This window comes from Cnephaeus nilssonii (assembly GCF_951640355.1).
Source record: "Cnephaeus nilssonii genome assembly, chromosome: 3".
Taxonomy (NCBI): Eukaryota; Metazoa; Chordata; class Mammalia; order Chiroptera; family Vespertilionidae; genus Cnephaeus; species Cnephaeus nilssonii.
This window is the reverse complement of record NC_137074.1, coordinates 62,507,062-62,529,402: the sequence shown is the minus strand read 5'-3', so window position 1 is coordinate 62,529,402 and position 22,341 is coordinate 62,507,062. Positions and strand designations below refer to the sequence as shown.

Here is a 22,341-nt window from a genome sequence, read left to right as displayed (position 1 = left end):
CCACATAAGTAAACAGAGTTATCGAAGAGCAGCCCCACTCACTAAATACAAGGCTTCAAAGAGACCTAGATTTTGAGCCCCACACTTCCTCTCACTCCCAGTAGGGCTCCTTCAGACCACAAAAATCTCTCTATACCTCAGTGTAAAAATCTCTGAATATAATATTTTTTAAAAAAATACCAATTTTTAAAATTCCAGGATGGATATAAGGATTAACTAAATAATTTAGGGAAAATATATTGGGGCCCTAACCGGTTTGGCTCAGTGGATAGAGCGTCGGCCTGCAGACTGAAGGGTCCCAGGTTCGATTCTGGTCAAGGGCATGTACCTTGGTTGTGGGCACATCCCCAGTAGGAAGTGTGCAAGAGGCAGCTGATCAATGTTTCTCTCCCATCGATGTTTCTAACTCTCTATCCCTCTCCCTTCCTCTCTGTAAAAAATCAATAAAATATATTTTAAAAAAAGAAAATATATTGGGTATACATACTGAAATACTTTCTTTTAAGTAATATCTTTTCAGAAAGCAGTAAGAAAAAGATAAAATTAAGTCAGGACTGTATGCTAGCATGACTGATTTTTATGTGGGTTGCAGAATATGTCCCATGACTTTGTAATTATACTTGGCTTACCACATGTTATAAATACTGATTAGGGACTAAGAGATTAACCTTTATAGTTGGTGTATATGTCAACAATAGCCTATATTGAAAGGTTCTATCCAACCTCAATGCTATAAGCTTATTTATTAAGATGGCTTTAGAAGTCAATCAAAAGGACTGCTCCTTGAATGGGCCAATGCTTCTCTCTACTATGATTAATACTTTCCTGTACCTATGAATGTAAGAGGTCAAAGGTCTAATGTCAAAGGCATGAGTGTGATAACCTAAGTGCTGACCAAAGGAAAAACTCAGAAATATCTGAAGACATAAAAGGGTAGGACCATCTCTTTTAATATATATTTGTAGAGTATAACTTAGTGGCTAGACACTTGGCTCTGAGGCCAGGTAAGGGTCTAATACTGGTTCCTCAACTTACTGTCTGCTAAATCTTAGGAAAGTGTTTAGTCTTTCTTTGACTCATTTTTCTCATCCTCAGAATGAGAAATGTACCCTATCTCATAGGATTTTTAAGTATAAAATGAGATAACTAATGCATGTGAAAAACTTAACCTGACCTGATACCTTGTGTACAGTAAATGCTTATAATAAATGTTGTTGATTTCAGAACATGTTAATGCCACCTGATTGGAATGTTAGGGATGGTAGTTTAAAATATACATATTTTAAATACAGAGGGACTGAATTACTGACTGACTGAATAGAGCACAGAAAATTTCTCTGGAAATATACTTTGGGAGCTAACACTGACCAGTAACTTCTATTTACTTTATTCTGTGATGTCTCTGAAGAGCAGGCTAAAGCATCTACATCTACATAATATTTATTTCTTCAATGGTGTGATACACTGAGTGCTTTCTGTCTATTTCTAATGTCTTTGCTTTCAGAGGAGTCCAAGCTCAGCTTCTCTTCTGAGATGTACACCACTTTTACTTGAAGGCAATTCATTTGGTAAGTTTAAAGTAAAATAGAAGTGAGAGTCAGAAAGTCAAGAGAGGGCACCAGAATAGAAATGTTGCCTAAATGCTTGTCATTTTCTCTATATCACAAATAAATGACTGAAATTTTCCCTTATATCAGGTTAGAGTTACAGTTGATTGGGAAACCACAATTGAATAATTTCTCTTTTATGCAATTAAAATACTAACCTTAAGGCAGCATTAGAATATTTGGCATAACATTCACTTGAGGTTTTTATGAGAGAGGGGAAAAATCATTTGATGCAGTCCAAGTTCTTTCTTTCTTTCCTGTCAGGGTTTGAAATAGCCTATATTTAAATGTATAGAAGTGTCTTTGGAGAACCACAGGCATAGAGAATTGGAAGTCTGTAACTGGAAGCATCTTTTGGGGTTGAGAAATGTAATCTATTGTGAATGCTCAACAATACATGTTGAAATAATTAAATCTTTTGGAAATGATTGAACTGGATGTTTTCAAATAAGCAAATCTACATTTGTCATTCTGAATTCTTTGTATGGAAAGATGGTGTTTCTCCCTCCTGTTTAGGTAATTAAAAATAGTCATCTGAAGATCATTCATTATCAAACATAGTTCTGCATATAGTAAAAAATGTTCTGGGGCTGAGACCTTGCTTGCAAAAAATGTCATCCCTCAAAGGAAGTCTTTCTGCAGAAGCTATTATTCCCTATTGGAATGGGAATAAAAGCATTGCTTCATGCCTACATGTGTCTTCACAGCACAGTGTCTTTCCCTTGATGGCGCGGATCCAGTGCGTGTATTTTATGTACATGCCATGCCCATCCTGAAAAGCTGGACACTTTCCAGTATCATTAGGGTTTGGAGGAAGAGCTGTTGCTCCTTAGAACTTTACTTCTCTTATGAATATTATTGTCTCAATTTATTTTAATGCAACGAGTGGGAGAGAAAGTGGGAATTAAATGCATACTCCAAAGCCTCTATCTAACAGTCCGGCTGTTTGGGGCATTACAAAAGGAGGCACAGGGAAACCTTTGAGAGTTTGGAGCCTGCTGCATGAGAGAGATAAAAGTAGAAACAGCAAATTGGCTGCAATACGAATGGCAGGTGCATTTGTTCACTGGAGGCAAGTTGGCAATTTAGTTTTCAATGACCAGCTTGCCTCTCTAAGGTTCACCTTTCAAAGTCCTCCCTTTTGCCCTCAACTTATAGTATTGCCAAAGCTCTGCCTCATCTCCAGTCCCTAGGCTCCAGGTAACAGACACTCTTCATCCTGGTTCTTCTTTGGGAAAAAAAATGTCCTGATCTCCTCTCTGCTTGATGGGAGTGGAATTAAAAAGAAGAAAATGGAAAACTTGCACAGTGGAATAACACACACAAAGAGAAAGCAAATGTGTGTTGTGTAGGGATGGTCTTGTCCTGCCTGTATAACACAAACGGAGGGGAGGAGGACTCTGACAAAACACCGTGACTCTGACCTCACTCCAGCATTTCAACAGATAGCAGAGATGTCAAAGCCTTTCTTGTTACTTCCAGGATGGGACTTTGGAGACACAGGTTAGAGGAGAAGGATTTAGAATAGAGAAGCTGATGAAAGCAATCTGCCTTCACTGAATAAAGATAAGAAGGAAATGACAGTTTCCAACTCCCCACCTCAGGTAAGCAAGGAGAAATGACTGCTTTCTGGGTATAGCTCATCTGGACAAAAAACCATTTCCTCATTACATAAAAGCACATGTAATGCTAAAATGTACATGACACACATATTAACCCTTGTTTATTTTTATACCCACCATTCCTTTTATATTGTTTGGTTTTTCACCTCTATGTTACCATCATGATTACATTTCTTAGCAATTCCGCTTTTGAACACTTTTGGTAGAAATGGACAAGATCATGCACAGCATGATCTTCCATGAGAACATCATTTTGATCTTCCATGAGAATGTCATTTTAGGGAAGTTTATGGAGTAAACTAGGTCACATGATTTTAAGGCCTATTCTGGTCAACAAGATGGCATATAGATCCTGGGCAACAATTAAAAGAAAGCATATAGCAAATAAGTGACTTCTGAATTGCACAGTTGTCTAGCAATGAACATCAATTTATTAAATATGGTTGTCCCAGGTTTAACAGAAAATCCATGAAACACTTCTGTCTCAAAACTGTCTCTCCACTCAATGAAATCAAAGGCCTCTGAGTTTAGGCAAGAGAACAGGATTCCTATTCAACATTCAGTTCATTTGCAAACGAATGACTACATAATGAGTGTCCCCCAGGGTGTGCCTTCTTCTGCCTCTTCCTAATGTGGAGGGAGAGGGACAAACTTAGATGTTTCACTTTTCAAATGGCCTTGATCATGCACTAGAGATATGTACCATAAAGAAGGAAGCAGGAGAAATGGCAGTAGAAGCTAATGCATGATACCAACAAAAACAACAAACTTTTTGATACTCTCAATAGATACTGCTCCTGTGATATTTTATTTTAATATAATCTATAATAATAAAAGCATAATATGCTAATTAGACTGGAGGACCTTCTGGATGGAGCCAGGGCTGCGAGGGAAGCCTGGGTCCCGGGTGCCAGAGGGAAGCTGGTGCCGGCAGCCAGGGGAAGGAAGGCCTACTCTTGCATGAATTTCATGCATTGGGCCTCTCCTATTAGATATCACTTTAATTCAGTAAGAAGGAAACAAAGTTATGCATATGTTCTGAGTACCACAAAAGTATACAAGAGTTAACCTTGACTTCCAAATGGAGTACAACATCATTCCACATAGCAACCTGTTTTGAAAACTTTTTTAACATGGGATCATTTTTTCTGTGGGTTTTGTATTTGAATATACTTGAAGCATTAATTTATGCTTGAAGTACACTATATTATTTGTCTTTCTTTGCCATAGACCTTCGCCCATTGCTACAGTAGGACCAACATATGTCCACAATTTACTTAGATTGATTGATGCTGATTGCACATTAAGTTTATGGGCAATGTTCCATGATAAACAGGACCTTCACTGCCTGAAAATTCACCCACTGTTCTGAAAAATGTGTAACTATCAAGATTAGGATTAACTATACTTATGTTCCCATTAAGAGAAGATGTGAAGGGATATGATGACAATACCTAATACTTGCCAAGTGTTTTACACAAAAGGATTCATTGAATCCTCTTAACTACTCTAGAAGATAGATATCATTAATATTTCTATTTTAGGGATGAGGAAACTGTGCTACATAGAAGTGTAAAAATAGTTTATGTTCCCCTGCTGGAAGCTCCAGGGGAGTAATGATCCAATGTTTCTTTTTCTCAGATAATCCTTGATCTGTTTGTAAATTTTACACTTTTCTATACATCTTACTAGCACAGGGTTTCTCAGCTTTGGCACTACTGACATTATGGTCTAAATAACTCTGTGTGTGTGTGTGTGTGTGTGTGTGTGTGTGTGTGTGTGTGTGTGTAAGTTGTCCTTGTATTTAAAGCATGTCAAACAACACCCCTGGCCACTATCCATTAGATACTAGTAGCTTCCCATCCTTACCCTCCATGCTTCCTTGTCAGTTATGACAACCAAAAATGTATTCAGATATTGCCAAATGTCCCTGGGGGCACAACCAGCCCTGGTTGAGAATCTCTGGTCCAGAGGGTTGTGCTGCATAGAGTAGGGAAGGGGATGAACTACTAGGCTACTAGTAAATGAGGATGGCATGGCCTGTCTTTCTCAAAGACAAGGTCAGTTCCCACAATAGAGGGCCTGACCCGGAAATCAAAATATTCTTGTGTCTGTGATCCAAGAATAAAATTAACAATGGAATCAGGTTCTTAAACAGCTCCACAAAACATATTTCATATCTTAAGATGCTGCTTCAATTAATTAAAAAGTAATGAAGATGCTTTCATCTATTGCTATTATGTTTTACTTTTTAAACACTCATCTGTGGTTACTGCATCCTTTTAAAAAATAACCCCAACCCTATCAATTAAAAACCTTCTACTAGTATGTAGGTGCTTGCAGTAGATTCCAAGGCAAACATTCTGTTTATCTTCTTCCATGTAGCATATGAACCATGAGGAATTTGGCAGGCTAACACATAATTATTAACGTCATTTTCATGCCGATAGACATGAAAAGGTTGCTTCTGATTATCTACTCTGCTTGAGGGATGAGTGATGCCACTACCTACCTAACTCAGAGCAGATGTCACCTCAGCACAAGACAACAAAATGGTATTTCTGGGCACTGAAGCAGCATCACAGTGTGAAATGCTATCCAACAAAACTTACCAAGAACACTACTATGTTAGCTTGCTGCTATGCAAAGCAGACCTGCCAGTAACACCTGGCCTGTGTGCAAATGGCTCTGTACACTCGGAGAGGAAATGGAAAGCATCCATTCTTAATGTCTTTGCACTTATGGTTTCAAAGGTTCCTCTACTTTACCTCCCTTACCAAGTTCTGGCAGAGGTAACTTTATTCCTCTTTTAATTCAGGTATGACCAAGTAAGAATGCTTGAGATACATGGACAGGCAGAATGTACTCGGGGGAAACGCTCAGGGTTGATTACCTGGAAGCGTGTTGTGTACTGCGAAATGCTGCTCTGCTTTCCGGATGCAAAGCAATGGGAATAATAATATGTAAATTGATGTATCAAGATTTCTGAAAGCTCAGCGTTATTTCCCCTTGCCCAAAGATTTCACCTCGCCTTATTAACTATTCTAACAACCCTACCATTTTTTTGTTTGTGTAATTCTTGTTTCCTCCCATTTAGCACATAGAAAAAAAGCATTAGTAACACTCCTGGTTTTAAATGAACCCTATTAATATTCGCCTCTGCAAGGGACTCTGGGATAATTTTGATAAATGTGGCCATGAAGCTGATCTGACAGAGCTAAGTGTGATGTTTGTGTGTTCATGGGGAACTGCTTCATGCACAAGAGGGGGACGGGCTGAGATGGGGGTCTGATGGTCTCTATTTCCAAGCCACAACTAGCAATCTAAAGTAGAAATATAATAGTACTTTAAAAAAAATGTTAGAACCTAATTCAAAAACAAAGTAAGCAATTCCTGTGAAGCTAAAGCAAACCCCACCACTTTCTGATCAGGAGGTTGCTCACCCCTGAGAACCCTCAGCTCTCACAGCCCTGGCTGGCAAGACCCAGAAAGCCCTGAGGGAGGGTAATGAGAGCAAAACCTGTGCCTGTAGGAGAAGAGGTGATCCTGAGGCTCAGGCTGCGTTGCTCTCTGTTGCCCCCTAGCGGTAGCAGTTGCCCCAGAAAGGCAGGTGCATAGGAGGGTACGTGGTAATTACATTTCTAGGATGGAAGGTAAAACAAACAATAAAACAGGCTGCCATTTCTGAAAAAGCTTTATAGTAAATGTCAGCAGTTCTTGGAAATGGGCTCATTCCATATACATGGCTTGCTAGAGAAGGGCCTCACCAAGGTCATTAGCTTTATAATAGGATACATAAAAAAGTGGTATGGGATGAAAGGCTTATAAGAAAAGGGAAAAAAACTGTTATTAATTTTGCTAGAGAATCTTCTAGCCTAATCAAGGTGCAACTCGAAATGTGGTCACATAAATAAAAGAGAGAAAATTTAAGTTCTTTCTACAACTGCCTCCAAATCTTGTCCTTTATTTTCTTTAGTATGTCAGTCTTAATATTTTTGAATTAAAAATATTTATTTTTCAATTAGAGTTGGCATATAATATTACACTAGTGTTGGGTGTAAAACATAGTAAGCAGACATTTATATAACTTACCTAGTGATCAACCCTATAAGTCCAGCACTCATCCGACACCAACCTGTATTAATTTTTTTTTATGAACTTTGATCACATTTTGGGAATAAAGGTCCACTTTCTTAACACAAAAGTTCCCAGACAATCACAGTGACTGTCTTTGAAGAGGACAATGGCAGGAAACAAGTAGAAAGAAAAGGGAGTAGTGGTAGTGGTCTGGTGACCATATTTTGGGAAGAGATGGCAAATATGAGAGAAGATGATAATAGGGTAAAAAAATGTATAAAATCACAAACATATCAAAAAGCTTATTTTTGGTGGTGATAAAAAGAAATAAAAGATTGGCATTTTTCACAAGTTGAATGCCCAAGTGTTTCTGAAAAGCAGAATGGAAAGATTGATTACGTGGCTATCATTTATTGAGCATGTACTATTATAGCAAGTCTTGTTCTAAGTGCATTTCACTTAATTAGCAGATTCTTCTTGAGATGTAGATATTATACCTACTTTACACATAATTAAACTGAAGCTCAGAGAGATAAACCATGCTGAAAAGTAAATGACTTCACTCTCACAGGTAAAAACCCCGGCTCAAGTTCAGGGCTCCCCAAGGTCCCACAGCCTCCCAGCTCTAGGCTGGCCTCACTTCAGATGAGAAGCTCTCATGCTTTTGAAGATTTGACTCTTGCATTAGGATATGGAAAACAGAAATCCCTTTGGATAGGCCAAAGTAGGTGTGTTTTGCTATTTAAGCAATTTCCATTCATATAGTTTTCAGTCTTTCTGTAGACCTAGAGCAGTGATGGCGAACCTATGACACGCGTGTCAGCACTGACACGTGTAGCCATTTCTGATGACACGCGGGCGCTGAGGCGGCTACATGCCAAGGATGAAACATTTGCGAAATAATGTTTTTTCCTCAAAGTGACACACTACTCGAGTTATGCTCAGTTTTTTGGCGAAGTTTGACACACCAAGCTCAAAAGGTTGCCCATCACTGACCTAGAGACTCATATAAGGTGACTCCATTAACATAACATTTCTTAGAATTTAAAAGACACAACAAGACTGCAATTTTGAAGCTAACATGACTCTTATTTTGGGCTGCATTGCCTTTGCATTGGATGCAGCCCTCCTGTTCTTAACTTGGGAGCCTGCACCTGGTAGAGGCATCGCCATCTGGTGGTCCAATCAGAACCCATTAAGCACTGGGATAGACTGCCTGGAAGTGGAAAATATGGAGCAGGGAAGCTCAGCTTGGGCTACGTGACTTCACCTTTGAAAAAAAGAAAAGGAAAAAAAAATACAGCCCACACAGCCTACAGAGCAATTGTTCCTGCACAGCAGCTCCGGTCTAATTGATTTGGACACCACAGCTAATTTTCCCTCAGACATCTGTTAGCACACATTAGTGGATGTCGTTAGGTAGGGAGGCACAGATTAGATGGGGAGCAGAGCTCAAAGGCCCTGGTTTAGGAGACTGGAGCAGACGGAGGAATGACAACAGATAGTTTGCCAGCACCCCAGCAACGTCAGCTACTTCTGCTGCAGCAGCCCTGACAGGAAATGGTAATGGCTGAAAAGCCATGGCAGTCATGCATAATAGTCTCATCCTTTCTTGTGTTTCCCCAGATAATGTGTTTTTGCAACTTCCAAGGGCAAAAAAGGTGATCCAGATATCAACAGAAGCCAAAACACACAGGAAAAAAAAAAGACATGCACTGTCCATGCCCCTTCTGTTTCATTTGTTCTTGTATTTCAGACATTAGCATGCAGGGAGGATTCCAAGGCTCAGGCACACAGCAGTCAGGCAGGTGATAAAATGCTGGTGAGGTCAGAGGTGTTCAAATCATCTCCCATTGCAAAGGGCTGGGAGATAAGTCCTGTTTTATTTATTCTCTTTTATGCAGCTGTTTTCAGATACTTCACTGATGCCAGAATGCAATTCCCATCCTTTGGGACATGTTTTGCAGTTGAGCAAGTCAAGAAAATCTGATGCCCTCAAGGAAATCCTCCACGAGCTGGTCTATACTTCCGACTACTCTCCCAGTGAATATATTTAAAAAATTGTGATCCTTTTTCAGAAGCAGCACACTATGCATTGCAAATAAGCTGAAGAAAGAAAAGGCTGCATCTCAGGCCAAAACAGAAGAATTCTACATACAGGCAAATATCTCCATTGGTGATACAGATTCAATCTTTCCCTCACTGCTCCCAGCATCCATTACAACATATGTTCTCATCACTTCACGCCACTTTGAAAATCCTTACTTACCTAGTCTGCAAAGTGTCCAACCCCATCATATTTTGGTGTCAACTGATCATTCACCTTCCCAGACTCCTCTCTGTGTTCCCCCTTACTCTATTTTAAAACAGACTCTTTGCTATTTCCTAAATGTCCAAGCCAATTCCACACCTGCGTCTCTTTCATTATTCTTGACTACCTGACACTCTGGCATGTCCTTCAAAGATCTGCCCCACATCCCCTCCACAGTGAAACCTCTCTCAGATTTTAGGGAAAGAGTCTTTCCTCTCTGTATGCCAACTGGACTTTGCTCATGTTTCCATACATTTTATCACCCATTATAGTTTATGTTTGCATTTCTAGTCTTCCTTCTCCTCAACTGCCCTACTTGGAATTCACATGTATTTAACCCTTGTTGGGAGGGCGATATTTGAGTCACCTTTGAATGTCCAAAATCTGGCACAGTGCTTGGCATATGGTAGGCCCTTAATAAATACCTGTCAAAGGGATGAATTTATGAATCAACTTCACCACTGAATATAACTATCTCAGTAACAGATGGTGCCATGATTCATTGTTAGAGAAGAGTATTGATGATGGGACTTCTGAATGGCCAGGTATCTTTTACTTGGTAAAACTGACAAGTGTATCTATCTTGAAAAACATTGTCATGTGCACACACTTACATAAGACGGGAAAGAAGAAGTCACCAAACATAATGTCCTAGATTGTCACCAGTCTACCAAGGAAGGAGTATTTTGTTCAGTAACAGTTCTGAGGGCTCAGTTATGGTGAAGTATATATGAGACCTTGAAACATAATACATTAAAGTGGAGTAACAAAAGGTAATAAATAAAGTGCTCATAAGAGCATATCTCTGAATATTATGAATCAACTATGGACTGCCCATCAGAGGAATTAATCAATAAACATAGTCACGTGACCTATGTTGTGAGTAGATCAAAGAGATCAAACAAATATAAATACAACTAGAGGCCCGGTGCACAAATTCATGCACATTGAAAGGAAATTAATTAGAAGAAATATTTTAATATCGCTATTCATTCTTTCTCTATAATAGAAGTGTCAACCAAATTCACGATCGACAATGACAGATGGAAACATACGTGTGTGTTTGGCACCAGCAAGAGCTTTATATGCATATACATATACATATATATATATATATATATATATATACATATATATAGAGAGAGAGACATTATATATATATATATATATATATATATATATATATATATAGAGAGAGAGAGAGAGAGAGAGAGAGAGAGAGAGAGACTAGATATCCAGTACATGAAATTCATACATGGGGGAGGGGGGGGTCCCTCAGCCTGGCCTTCACTCTCTCCAATCTGGGATCCCTTTTGCAATCTGGAACCACTGGCTCCTAACTACTCACCTGCCTGCCTGCCTGATGCCCTCAACTGCTCCCCTGCAGGCCTGATCCCCCTAACTGCTCTCCCCTCCTGGCCTGATACCCCTAACTGCCACCTTCTCCCTTCTGCCTTCTCCCATGGCCTCTGCAAAAGGGACCGCAGCGCTGGACCGGCCCTCGGCCTTCATAGCTGCCATGGCTACTGGCCCTCAGCCTTTGCAGCCACAGTGGCTTTGTCTGGAAGAATGTCCAGAAGGACGTCTGGAAGATGTCTGCCCTAATTAGCATATTACCCTTTTATTAGTATAGATAAACTTGTTTAATTATATCTGCTTTCTGATTTAGCTAAACTTTGTCCAGCCCAGTGAAGCATCCCAACTTCTCTTTCAGGTAATTTTGTCAGCAACACAGCAGTAAATATCAACACGAAGCAGATAATTATTGTAGATCACACAGGGAGAACAAAGGGTAAAATATTTAACTGCAGCAGTGTTTGACTATACTTTGTACAGTGAGAAAACCTGAAATCATTTTCAAGTTCCACCATTTATTACTTCTTTTCAGTTGGGTCAAGTTTCTAAACTATCTAAATCTCCATTTTCTGAAAAATGAAAAGAAAATAGGATTCCACTGAATCGCCTATCTACCTACTCCAGGATTTCTGTGAGGATCAAATGAGATGAGGCACAGGAAAATGCTTCATAGACATTTGGATAAAGTGTTAAATGTTTGCACCTGGCTATACCAGTAAAGGAAGTCGTGATCCTGGGCTGAAGAAACTCCAAGGAGGCTAGTCATTAGGGAGAGGAATACAGGCATTGCTACGTGACATCATTACCCAGTGTCCACAGCCACGGTTTCCAGGCTGGGCTGGGCTATGGGCCACATTTTGCACCATGGGGTCTCAGGCAGTGTCAGCTGCGATTTGGTGGGCTGTCGCTGTGGGGTGGTGGTGGGGTCTGTGTCCCACTTGAGGGAAGTCAAGTGTTGCTTTGTTGGTGACAGGTCTGCAGTGCCGTTTCTTTGTAAATGGCCAGTGCATGTCACGGCAGCTCCTGCGTTGAGTGTCTGCCCCCTGGTGGTCAGTGAGCATCATAACAACTGGTTGGGCAGTCAGAGGGACACTTAGCATATTAGCCTTTTACATATATAGTCTTTCCTGTGAGCTTCTTTTGCTTCCACACTATTTGAATGATAGGAGAGGGGAGAATAAAATGGAAGTATTTATTTAGCACTTATTATAAATTGGGCACTATGTCAAGTCATTTCATGTTACTTTAGACAAGGGATCATCATCCCCATTTAAAAGGTGAGGAAATGAGGTTTAATGAAATGATATCACTCATCCAAGTCACAGATCCACAGCTGCGGTCCCCAAATCAAACAGATGTTCTGGTTTCAAGGCCAGGACTCCTCTTACTATGCAATGACTTTCTGTTTCTTTTCTCCATTATGATGTGAGACAAAATAAAGTATAATGTGAGGAAGAAACAGGAGTTCAAAATAAAGAGAGCTGGACACAGCTGAAAAAAGAGGTAAAAGGCAGTGCAGGAATGGATGGGTGCGGTTCACTGCTGTAAGTCTTATGGGAGCTGATACTATAGAAATTCCATTGAGCACAGAACCTTCTCTTGGTTCAGTCTCAGACAGTGATTAAGAGACGATAAATACAGTGTCTGCATTATAGAGGACCGCAATGCCCAGCTGGAGCTTAAAGCCAGGGCTGTCCATCTGTCCTAGCTTTAATGGGATTGATCAGGCTTGGCTATCTCTGCTTTCTGCCAAACAGAATCAGAAGGCATCAGTGTTAGTAATTTGGGAGCAGTTTTTGGCTACATAAGTGGCTGTTAGTAGAATTTATGGACAGTGAAGCTCGATTCAGGGCCAGCCTGTAGCAAAACCAGGGAGTAGGCAGTTCATCTTCTCTACATCCTTCCATGTTCCATTCTCCCCCCAACCATTAACCAGGAAAGAAAGTATTTGAAACATTCCAGTAATTTATAGCAAAGTGTTGGTGGCATCTGCCACCTCTCTCTTCTACTCTCTCCCAAGTAAAAGGTATATACCTTTAAACTCTGTCTTTAGTTCTGTGGCTGTGGAGTAGTTGCAGTAGAGGTCATAAAAAGGTGATTACTTACATAACCACCTTCACTGATTACTCATAAAGCCTCCATCCCCCCCCCACCCCGCTTTTGTTGATTGCATATAAGGGGCCTCTAGCTGCCTCATACATTAACCAAATTGTATCTTCTTGGATCAATTAATCATTTTTTTCTGAAGAAGGATAATTCTAGATGCATAAACATATTTTTAATACCAATAATGGGCCTTCAGAAACTAGATAAAAATGCCAGTGTTTTCACTTTAAATTATATTGCATGTATATTTTAACCAATATCTAATGCAGAGTCCAAACAGACAGCAAGGCAGAGTTAACTAATACACAGGGGTCTCTTTATTTTATTTTTTAAAAATATTTTTTATTGATTTCAGAGAGAAAGGGAGAGGGAGAGAGAGATAGAAACATCAATGATGAGAGAGAACCATTGATGGGCTACCTCCTACATGCCCCTCACTGGGGATCAAGCCCGCAACCGGGGCATGTGCCCTGACTGGGAATCGAACCATGACCTCCTAGTTTGATGCTCAACCACTGAGCCATGCTGCCCTGGCAAGACTGTGTCTCTTTAAAGAAAAGAAAGGGGTCCATGTAGCTCAGGAATTATTCTTTTGCTGGAAATGTTTAATTTACACATTGCCTTCTATATCAGCTTTCCCCTGCTCTGTGTCCTGGAAGGCTGACCACATGAATTATGTCAATGGTAACCTTGCCTCTGGCTTCCAATTGGGATGGGCCAGTGAGGAACATGGCTGAGATTTGAAGGATGGGTAGAATGGGGAATAGGCGTTTATTGCTTGGCTGGGGCACTGCAGACTCCCATTCTGCCTCCCTGCTCTTGTTAGAGGCTCTCATTTTCTGGCTTCTAGTAACTGCTTCCTCTCATTACCCCATTCTCTTCAGACCCAGGGCACTACACTATCCCTTGTGATTTTCTTACCCCTGCCTCTTGCCCAACCATTAAAAATATATTCCCTATTAAACTCCTTTGAAATTATCCAATTTGAGTGTGCCACCTGTTTCCCACAGGGACCCTGACTGATAAAGCCTTATTACTCAGATTTACCTTTATTCTGAAGCCAGAATATGGTCCTGGGGGGAAGGGGGGCTTCTACTAAGTTACAGGGTTGAAATGGGCAGTTTAGTAAAAAAAAAAAAAAAAAAAAAAAAGGCACCAGGAAACTAGATGAATTTCCCATGCCAGATACTGACCATTATAATGTGACTCACATTCACCCACTAAAGCATGCTTCCCGGCCAAGGTCTCAATAACAAAATAAAAGCTTTGGAGTCAGCTTTCCTCTCCCCCTAGGCCAAGGGAATATGTCCCAGTTATTCCTAAATGATTTCTTGTTGAAAAGATCCAAAATATGAGTTGCTAGGAAATGCTTACTTTTTTTCCACCAGCCATAAAATTCATTTGTATCAGCAATATAATCAGTGACATCTTGTGAAAGGTAAATTGTGCCTTAGAAGGCCACAGTGCAGTCACACTGGAGTCCAGAATTACATGTCTCCAGGCAAGACCTCTGGAAGTTCCAGGACCAGTTAAGTAATCAAGTAGCACAAAATATTTGCAATGGTTGTACAATGGAATCTTCTTCCATGACTGCCTCCAATAGAAACCTGGTAGCAGTGGCAGTAAGGGACATATCTGGGAGCCTAATTTTCCCCTCCAGAGGTATGGAATCTACAGCAGCAACAATAACAACAAAAAGTGAAAGGGCTTCGGGCACCTGGCACAGCTAAAGGTTGTGAATCATTAAGGCCGGCCCAGAGGCAACAAGGTGAATGATGGTGACCTCCCCTGTCACGTTTTAGACTCCTATACATTTGGCACAAAAAAATGAGGGTTTAAAATAGCTTTCCTGGAGGTTCCATGTGACTCGTCACTGGACCCAGACAGCACAAAAGGGATGATTAGTGAGGCAAAAAAAAGAGGATGTTCTCCTGAGATGACTTCCAAAAGCTGCTTCTTGCAGCACAAATCTCCCTTTGAAAACGCAGAACTTGCTGGGACAGGCAGTAGTATTCTCTCCTTCCAATGATTAAATTTTGCTTGAGAATCTCTTTTTTTTTTCTTTCCCCAAATGAGGATCACCTTCCAACTCCAACAATCTTTACTTGGAGGAGGAAATGGAAATTCAAAGGACAATCTCTCCCCAAAGCCACTATCCTTGCTTTCCTTCCCACTGGCCGTCAGCAAAGAATCTCAACCTCTTCACAGAGTGGTGAGCAAGGGCTTCGTGACCAGCTCTGACTGCCGGCAGAGTCATGGGGATGTCACTTCTAGTCTGGGTGCCCACGCAGAATGTGGTGGAGGCCCCACCCATGTCAGAGCTACTAGCAGAAGCAAGTCGCTGAAATGGTGCAGGGGGCTGGGAAGGGGGGGATTCAATTTTCCTCTCCCAATGGAGTCAAACTGCTCCCCTGGGGAGTACAAGTGAAACAGCTGTCATCCTACCACCAACTGCTTCAGAACTGCCTTGCACCCATTTACACAAAGCACAAAAAACCATGAGAAGCGCTAAGATGTGAAGTGAAATAAAGAAAATAGAGGAAATGGGGGTTTAAGAGAAGAAAGGGGAGTGGTAAGAAGAAAGGCCATGAACTCAAGAACTCAAGAATTGACACTCCAGATTGGTTAGTAAGCCAAGTACTTCAGGACAGTGGACTGAGTTGACAATGAATGCGTCACAGAATTCCTTCATTCATAGCTTATGATAGTGGGCAAAATCCTCTGTGCATAAAGCCAGCAAAGAAGAGAAAGGAGAGGAAGAAGGATGCGAAAGCAATAAGATAAAGAAGAGGAGGGAAGGGAGGAAGGGAGAGGAGAGGAGAGGAGAGGAGAGGAGAGGAGAGGAGAGGAGAGGAGAGGAGAGGAGAGGAGAGGAGAGAGAGAGAGAGAGAGAGAGAGAGAGAGAGAGAGAGAGAGAGAGAACATATCCTAATTAAAAACTTAGAGGAAAATAGAGAAATATTATAACACTATATGTGGCTTTTGTTTTATTTCCCTCTTGTTCCACAGAACAACTTGAGTTGTAGTTTTCACAATAAATTATGTGAAGAATCATATGGCATTTAAATTTTCTGTATAAATTTATTATAAGGATTGCTTCCTCCCAAGATCTTATACAGAAAAGTCCTGGTTGGCTTTATGCCTCTAGGTTCCTGGCAGGTGGACACTATGCCAGTGAGGCCAAAAAAGTTCAATGTTAAAGGATGACAGGGCAACAAGACAAGACATTCTGCAAAAGAGCTGTAATGTTTAACCTCCCATAAAAAAGGAATTATGCACCTGCTTGCTAGCTAGTAGTTCCCAGGCACTTGGGCTCCATTACCCAGGACACTGCTTTCAGAGAGGGCCCACACTCACGCATCCTGGTCACAAACAAGTCTGCGTGATGTCATTCAAGGTGCTCATGTGCTTCCTGAACCTATTTCACATCTCATTGCTTAGCTGGATGGGATTGGATTGTCCTTGCTCTTTGGTCTCTCTAACCTGGGGAATCAACCAGTTCTGAAGCAAAACTTGGTGTCATTACAGGAAGCAGAGTGGAACGCAGAGTGAAAAGTCTGGAAATAAGGTCAGGGGAAAGTATCTCTATTCACAAGTTGGCCTGACTCTGAGTTAGTAGAGAGAAAAGGGGGGCATTCACCCTGGAGCTTGTGGCAATGCCCATTATCTGCTGCGCTGTGGCCAGAAGAAAACATTCCTAATTCACAAGTTCAAGTGCCAATACCTATATTATCTGTGAGAACTATCTATCCCAGTCCTAGCTCTGTAGCCCTGACTGGAAAGGCCAGATGTTCAATTCAATTGGGTCATAGTTATGAGCTCCTAGCTCAAGGCATTTTGGGGGAAAAATAGGCAATTTACTCATGATTTTTCCCCCCTCTATCCTCAGTGTTTTTACAATTCAGAGGAGACAGGCATACAGACAAACATAGCACAATGAAATGGATGACACTGTGAAATAAAAACAAACTAAAAGCATTTTGAGGAAGGGGAGATCATTTACAGATGCTGGAAAAGTCTCTTTGAGGACACAGCATTCAAGATGAATAGAAATATGATACTGAAGGGATGAAGAGGAAATTCTAGGTTGGGGAACACTTTGTGTGAAAAGGTTCAAAGGTGGTGAAGTTTATGTTTTCAGGGATTAAGAGGTTTTCTTATAGGACTGAAAGTGGGAATGTAAGTAAATGTAACCAGAGACATGGTTGGAATGCAAGATTATTAGAAATTCATGGGAAACATGAATGCCAGGCTAGAGTGTGGTACTTTATTCAGTAGGTCATTCCAGTGTTTTGCATAGAAGAGTAGTAGGCTCTAGTGTTTTTTTTTGTTTGTTTGTTTTTTAGATTTTTGTTTGTTTGATTAATGCTTTTTGTTTCTTTTCTCTCTTTTTTATTGTTTAAAGTATTACAAATAGTAGTACATATGTATGTCTCCTTTTTCCCCCATCGACCTCCCCCCGGCCTCCCCTACCCCCGGCACATGCCCTCACCCCTGAGTGTCTGTGTCCATTGGTTATGCTTATATGCATGCATACATGTCCTTTGGTTGATCTCTTACCCACCCTCCCCATCCCACCGCCAACCCTTGCCTATTGTGTTTTTGAAAGGCAGCTGAAATAAGGAGGTGGATTGGAGGGTTTTAGATTAGAGGTAATTGGTAAATTTGCTCTTCTTTCAGTCCTATACACTTCATGCTTCATTTTTGAACACTGTCCTAGTTTTTTTATCGCTGTTATAACAAATTACCACAGAATTGGCAGCTTTAAGCAGCATAAGTATACTATATTATAGTTTTAAAGGTTAGAAGTCCAAAATGGGTCTTTAGGGCTAAAAACAAGGCTGTGGCAAGGTTGTGGTCCTTCTGGAGGCTCAGGGGTAGAATCTGTTCCTTGCCTTTTCTCAATTCTAGAGGCTTCCCATTTCTGGGCCCCTGCCCCCCCTCCATCTTCAATGCCGGCATCTTAGCATAGTCAAATCTCTCTCTGACTCATACTCTGCTTTCAACATCAGGTCTCCTCCTCTGACCCATATAGGACTCTTGTGATTACTTTGGGCTGATCTGGGTAATCTAATGTCAAAATCCTTAACTTAATGTCATCACAAAGTCCTTTTTGCTACCTAAGATAACATATCACAGGTTCCAGGATTAGGATGTGAGCATCTTTGGAGAGGAGGCATTTTTCTGCCTTCACAGAAACACTTAGCTCTGAGTACAAAGCATAAAAGGAGAGGGTGGAGCGTGATGCTCCAAGCATTGGCTTCTAAAGACATGTCCTAGATTTTAGCCAGTTTCTCATAGGTGCATCAAAATAGCCCAGGAGGAAAGCGCTTCAATTAGAACTCTGCCACCCCACCTACTTATTTAAACTCCTTTGAATTAATACTTCTGAGTGACACTGGATAAAGATTTAACAAGAATACAAAAGATTACATTCACTTAGTGTCAAGAAAAAATAGAAAATTAATTTCCGTAGAAATAGTGAATTGAACATTTGGAAAACTGAGATCATTCTTCTGTCTCTGCCTGAAAATTCAGCAACAAAGAGTCTGATATTTATATTCACATTGACTGCCATGTGACCCTGCCCTGTTGCAAGATCACAGAACCAAAGTGTCCTGTGTTTGGGGTACTCCTTTCCAGAGCTTGAGGCTGCAAAAGTTTAGGATTTTTTCCCAATTCTCTATTAAAGTTCCCATGCTCCAGGTGAAAATATATTCTGGAATATGAGTATAGATGATGTAAGAATTTAGTACAAAGATTCCTTGTCTGGGATTCAGGGAAGCACCATAATTGTCCCTGATTTGCTGTAAGATCAGGACAAACCTAATGAACATTATCATGCTTAAAGTGTCCTGTTACTCAAGTATTAAAGTTTCCTGTGTTACTCAAGTATTACTAGTAAAGTTTCTTGTGTTACTCGAGTATTAAAAAAATATTGGCTCTAGATATACTATGGAGATGTTGTAAAGTGAAAAGAGATAATATACCTGAAAGTCCTTTTCAATAAAGTTCAAAACTAATGTAGATTATTATCATTCATTGAGCATCTGCTAATTGTCATGCACAATGCTATACTGGGGATACAGAGATGATAACACGTGGCCTAAAGATAATAATGGACAAGCATAACCTGGAAATAAGTACAGTGACTTGTGATTAGGGCCATAAGAGAGGTTTAGAAATTGTGTTCACTTACCTGGTTTGGTAGTTGAATGGTCAGAGATAAGCATGATGATTTGAGGAGTCTATTTAGAATTATGATGACAAGCATTCTCTAGAAGTAAAAATTGAGGGATAAGGTCTTCCCCCTCACCAACCTTTCATAAATACTGATCTGCCTCACACACAAAAGTATGAAAATGACTATATTTGGCAGTGTCTTCACAGGTAACCTGATACAAAGGAATGGCGCTCTCTGGAGCTCACTGTAGACCGTGTTTCTCAGCACTGGCTCACCCTGGGACCTATTCCAGGATCAGTCATACTTGCCATTCTTCGAATGTGTGTGAAGGGAGTAAAGAGTTATTGGAGAAAAGTGTCAGTGAATTCCATATGCTTCCTTTTAAAATCACTTATACAGCAAATCTGCTTAGTCTACATGTCAAGAGAGGATTTTTTTTTCTTTTTTTCTTTTTCTTTTTTTTTTTTTTAGCTAAGGTTGCAAATTCCATGTAGGTTTTGGAATTATGCCTGTTCTTATATCATCACTATTTTCAAAGAGTCTGCAATTGGAGTATAAGGTTATAAGTAAACAAAAGATGGAAAAGAACCTATCCCCTCCCACAGCTCTTTTGATTTAATTCAAAAGAGCTATTGAGGCAGCAACTGCATTAAGCATGCAGACTTGCCTTATATAAAATAATATTTCTAATTCCATAATTATAAAGAAATATACTAACCTTTCAATCCTCATTTGAATACTGATTTTATTTATTTTCATCTCCGGCATGCATTCTTTCATAAGAAAGAGTTTAAACTAGAGAATGGAATTTTTATATAACAACAGTATGGTACAGAGCTAACCAGTTCATGTAGAAATATAACCTATAACTAAAAATATGATTCCAACAAATAAACTGACATAACTAATAATAAGTACAATTATAATATATATAACCCAGATATATAATAATCCTACTTATTAATAGAAGGTAGAGAGTATAATATACTATCTATACTAATAATAGAGGAATATGCAAATTGTCAGGGACACCATCGTAGTAACAGTAATGACCAGCAGGCTGCCTAGGGCAACAAGGTCAGCAGGGTGGTTAGTGAGGGATGACCAAATGACTGAACAGCAGGCTGCGTGGGACAACCAGGCCGGCAGGGGGGTTAGTGAGGGATGACCAAATGACTGAATAGCAGGCTGTGTGGGGCCAATAGGCCAGCAGGGGGAGCAGTTGGGGGCAACCAGGCTGGCAGGGGGGGCAGTTAGGGGTGATCAGGTTGGCAGCCAGAGGTGATTAGGGGTGATCAGGCTGGCAGGGGGGGCAGTTAGGGGCAATCAGGCAGGCAGGCAGGTGAGCAGTTAGGAGCCAGCGATCCCAGATTGTGAGAGGGATGTCCGACTGCCGGTTTAGGCCCGATCTCAGGGATCAGGCCTAAACCAACAGTCGGACACCCCCTGAGGGGTCCTGGATTGGAGAGGGTGCAGGCTGGGCTGAGAAGACCCCTGCCCATACACGAATTTTGTGCACCGGGCCTCTAGTATAATAATATTACTCAGACACAAACAGTCTTAGAGGTAGACTATTTTAATTAACTTTCTGGGCATAAAATTATTTTTTAATTACAAAGTTATCTTCAAGTTCAAAGAGGCAACTCTACAAAAGTGATTCCAGTTCCCCTTGGCTCTACCTTCTATATTTTATTTGCTCTGTTAATGTCTCTTCATCTTCCAGAGAACACACATGCTTACAACAGACCTTTCTTTTCTGTTGTGGGAGAAAAGGTAACTGAGAAACAAATCCTCACCAACGCAATAGGGATTTAGATTCACCATCCCCTGAAAACTTGTAGTCACTTATTTGTGGATTCACTAAACAAATATTTAGTGTGTACCTACTATGTACTGAGCAATATGCCAAATACAACATTTATAAAGTGAATGCTAGAGAGATAGCCTGATGTGCAATGTAAAGGAATGCATAATTAAATTGAGCCACACAGAATTCTAGATGCAACCTTTATAAAGTTAGCACATATCATTCATACCAAAGCCTGACCCTAGCTGCAACCCTTGCTGAGACCTCTTCTGCATAGATTTCCCACTGAATGTCAAGATGCATTGACAGGTTAACTATTTTATTGTGAATGCTGCATAACCACTAGCAAACCTCACTTTGGACATGGCTTTGCTTATTGGCACTTTTTACCAATAAAGCAAACATGAAACAGGTAAGAAAAAGTCAAATCAGTCAACCAGTTACTAGATAATAGGAGAAACAACTTCAGCATGCAAAAGCATATTTTGGAATTTTTAGCTATAAATCCAAATGTGATTTATTTTCAAGTAGAATTGTCTTTTACTTTTTACTTGCCTAGCATCTTTCCTTTAAAGAATTTATAGTCACCTGGTGGGGCTGTCATGCAACTACTACAGCACTAGTTCTCTCACTCAAGTTCCCCTGATACAAGCACTGGTCATCTAACTCAAGCTAGCCAATCAGAGAACTATTCTCCTTTAGAAAGAGTGGTTGGTTAATGACTGGGCATGTGACTGAAATAGTGCCAATCATAGTCTTTCTTTTCATAGGCTGAAATGGCTGGAGAAAGAGAAGGAAGGATGGGGAGAGAGAGAAAAAGAGAGAGAGAAGGAACTAGAGATAAAGACAGAAAGAGAGAGAGATTCAGAGAGATTGATTTATTTTCCTTCAGGGTCACCTTTCCCATTGTAAGTAAAAACCCCTAACTGAAAATAGGGTTAAGGTAGAAGAAATCATAGCCAAGAGTTACAGAGATAAATGACATCATTTTAACTTCTGAATCCAACCATGCCTGAAATTAAACCACCCCTATGTTTTCCAGTTACATGATCCATACTTTCTTCTTTCCACTTAACTTATTATAATATGAGATTTTGCCATTGATTTATTCACTCCCAAAAATTAAAAGACTATGGCTGTGTTTTGAACATGTACACACACATATAAACATATACCTATATACATATACAAATATATATACACAGACATGAGCTGAATTAAAGAAAACAGAATTGATTTGGCAAAATAAATATGTTTTTGAGAAAAGGGCA

At 40.3% G+C, this 22,341-nt stretch overlaps 1 protein-coding gene across 1 annotated transcript in view; it reads right to left on the bottom strand.

The window, feature by feature from the left end:
- LSAMP (limbic system associated membrane protein) overlaps positions 1 to 22,341 on the bottom strand; it is a 641,226-nt gene that overhangs the window by 268,207 nt on the left and 350,678 nt on the right. The gene's annotated exons all lie outside the window — the stretch shown is intronic.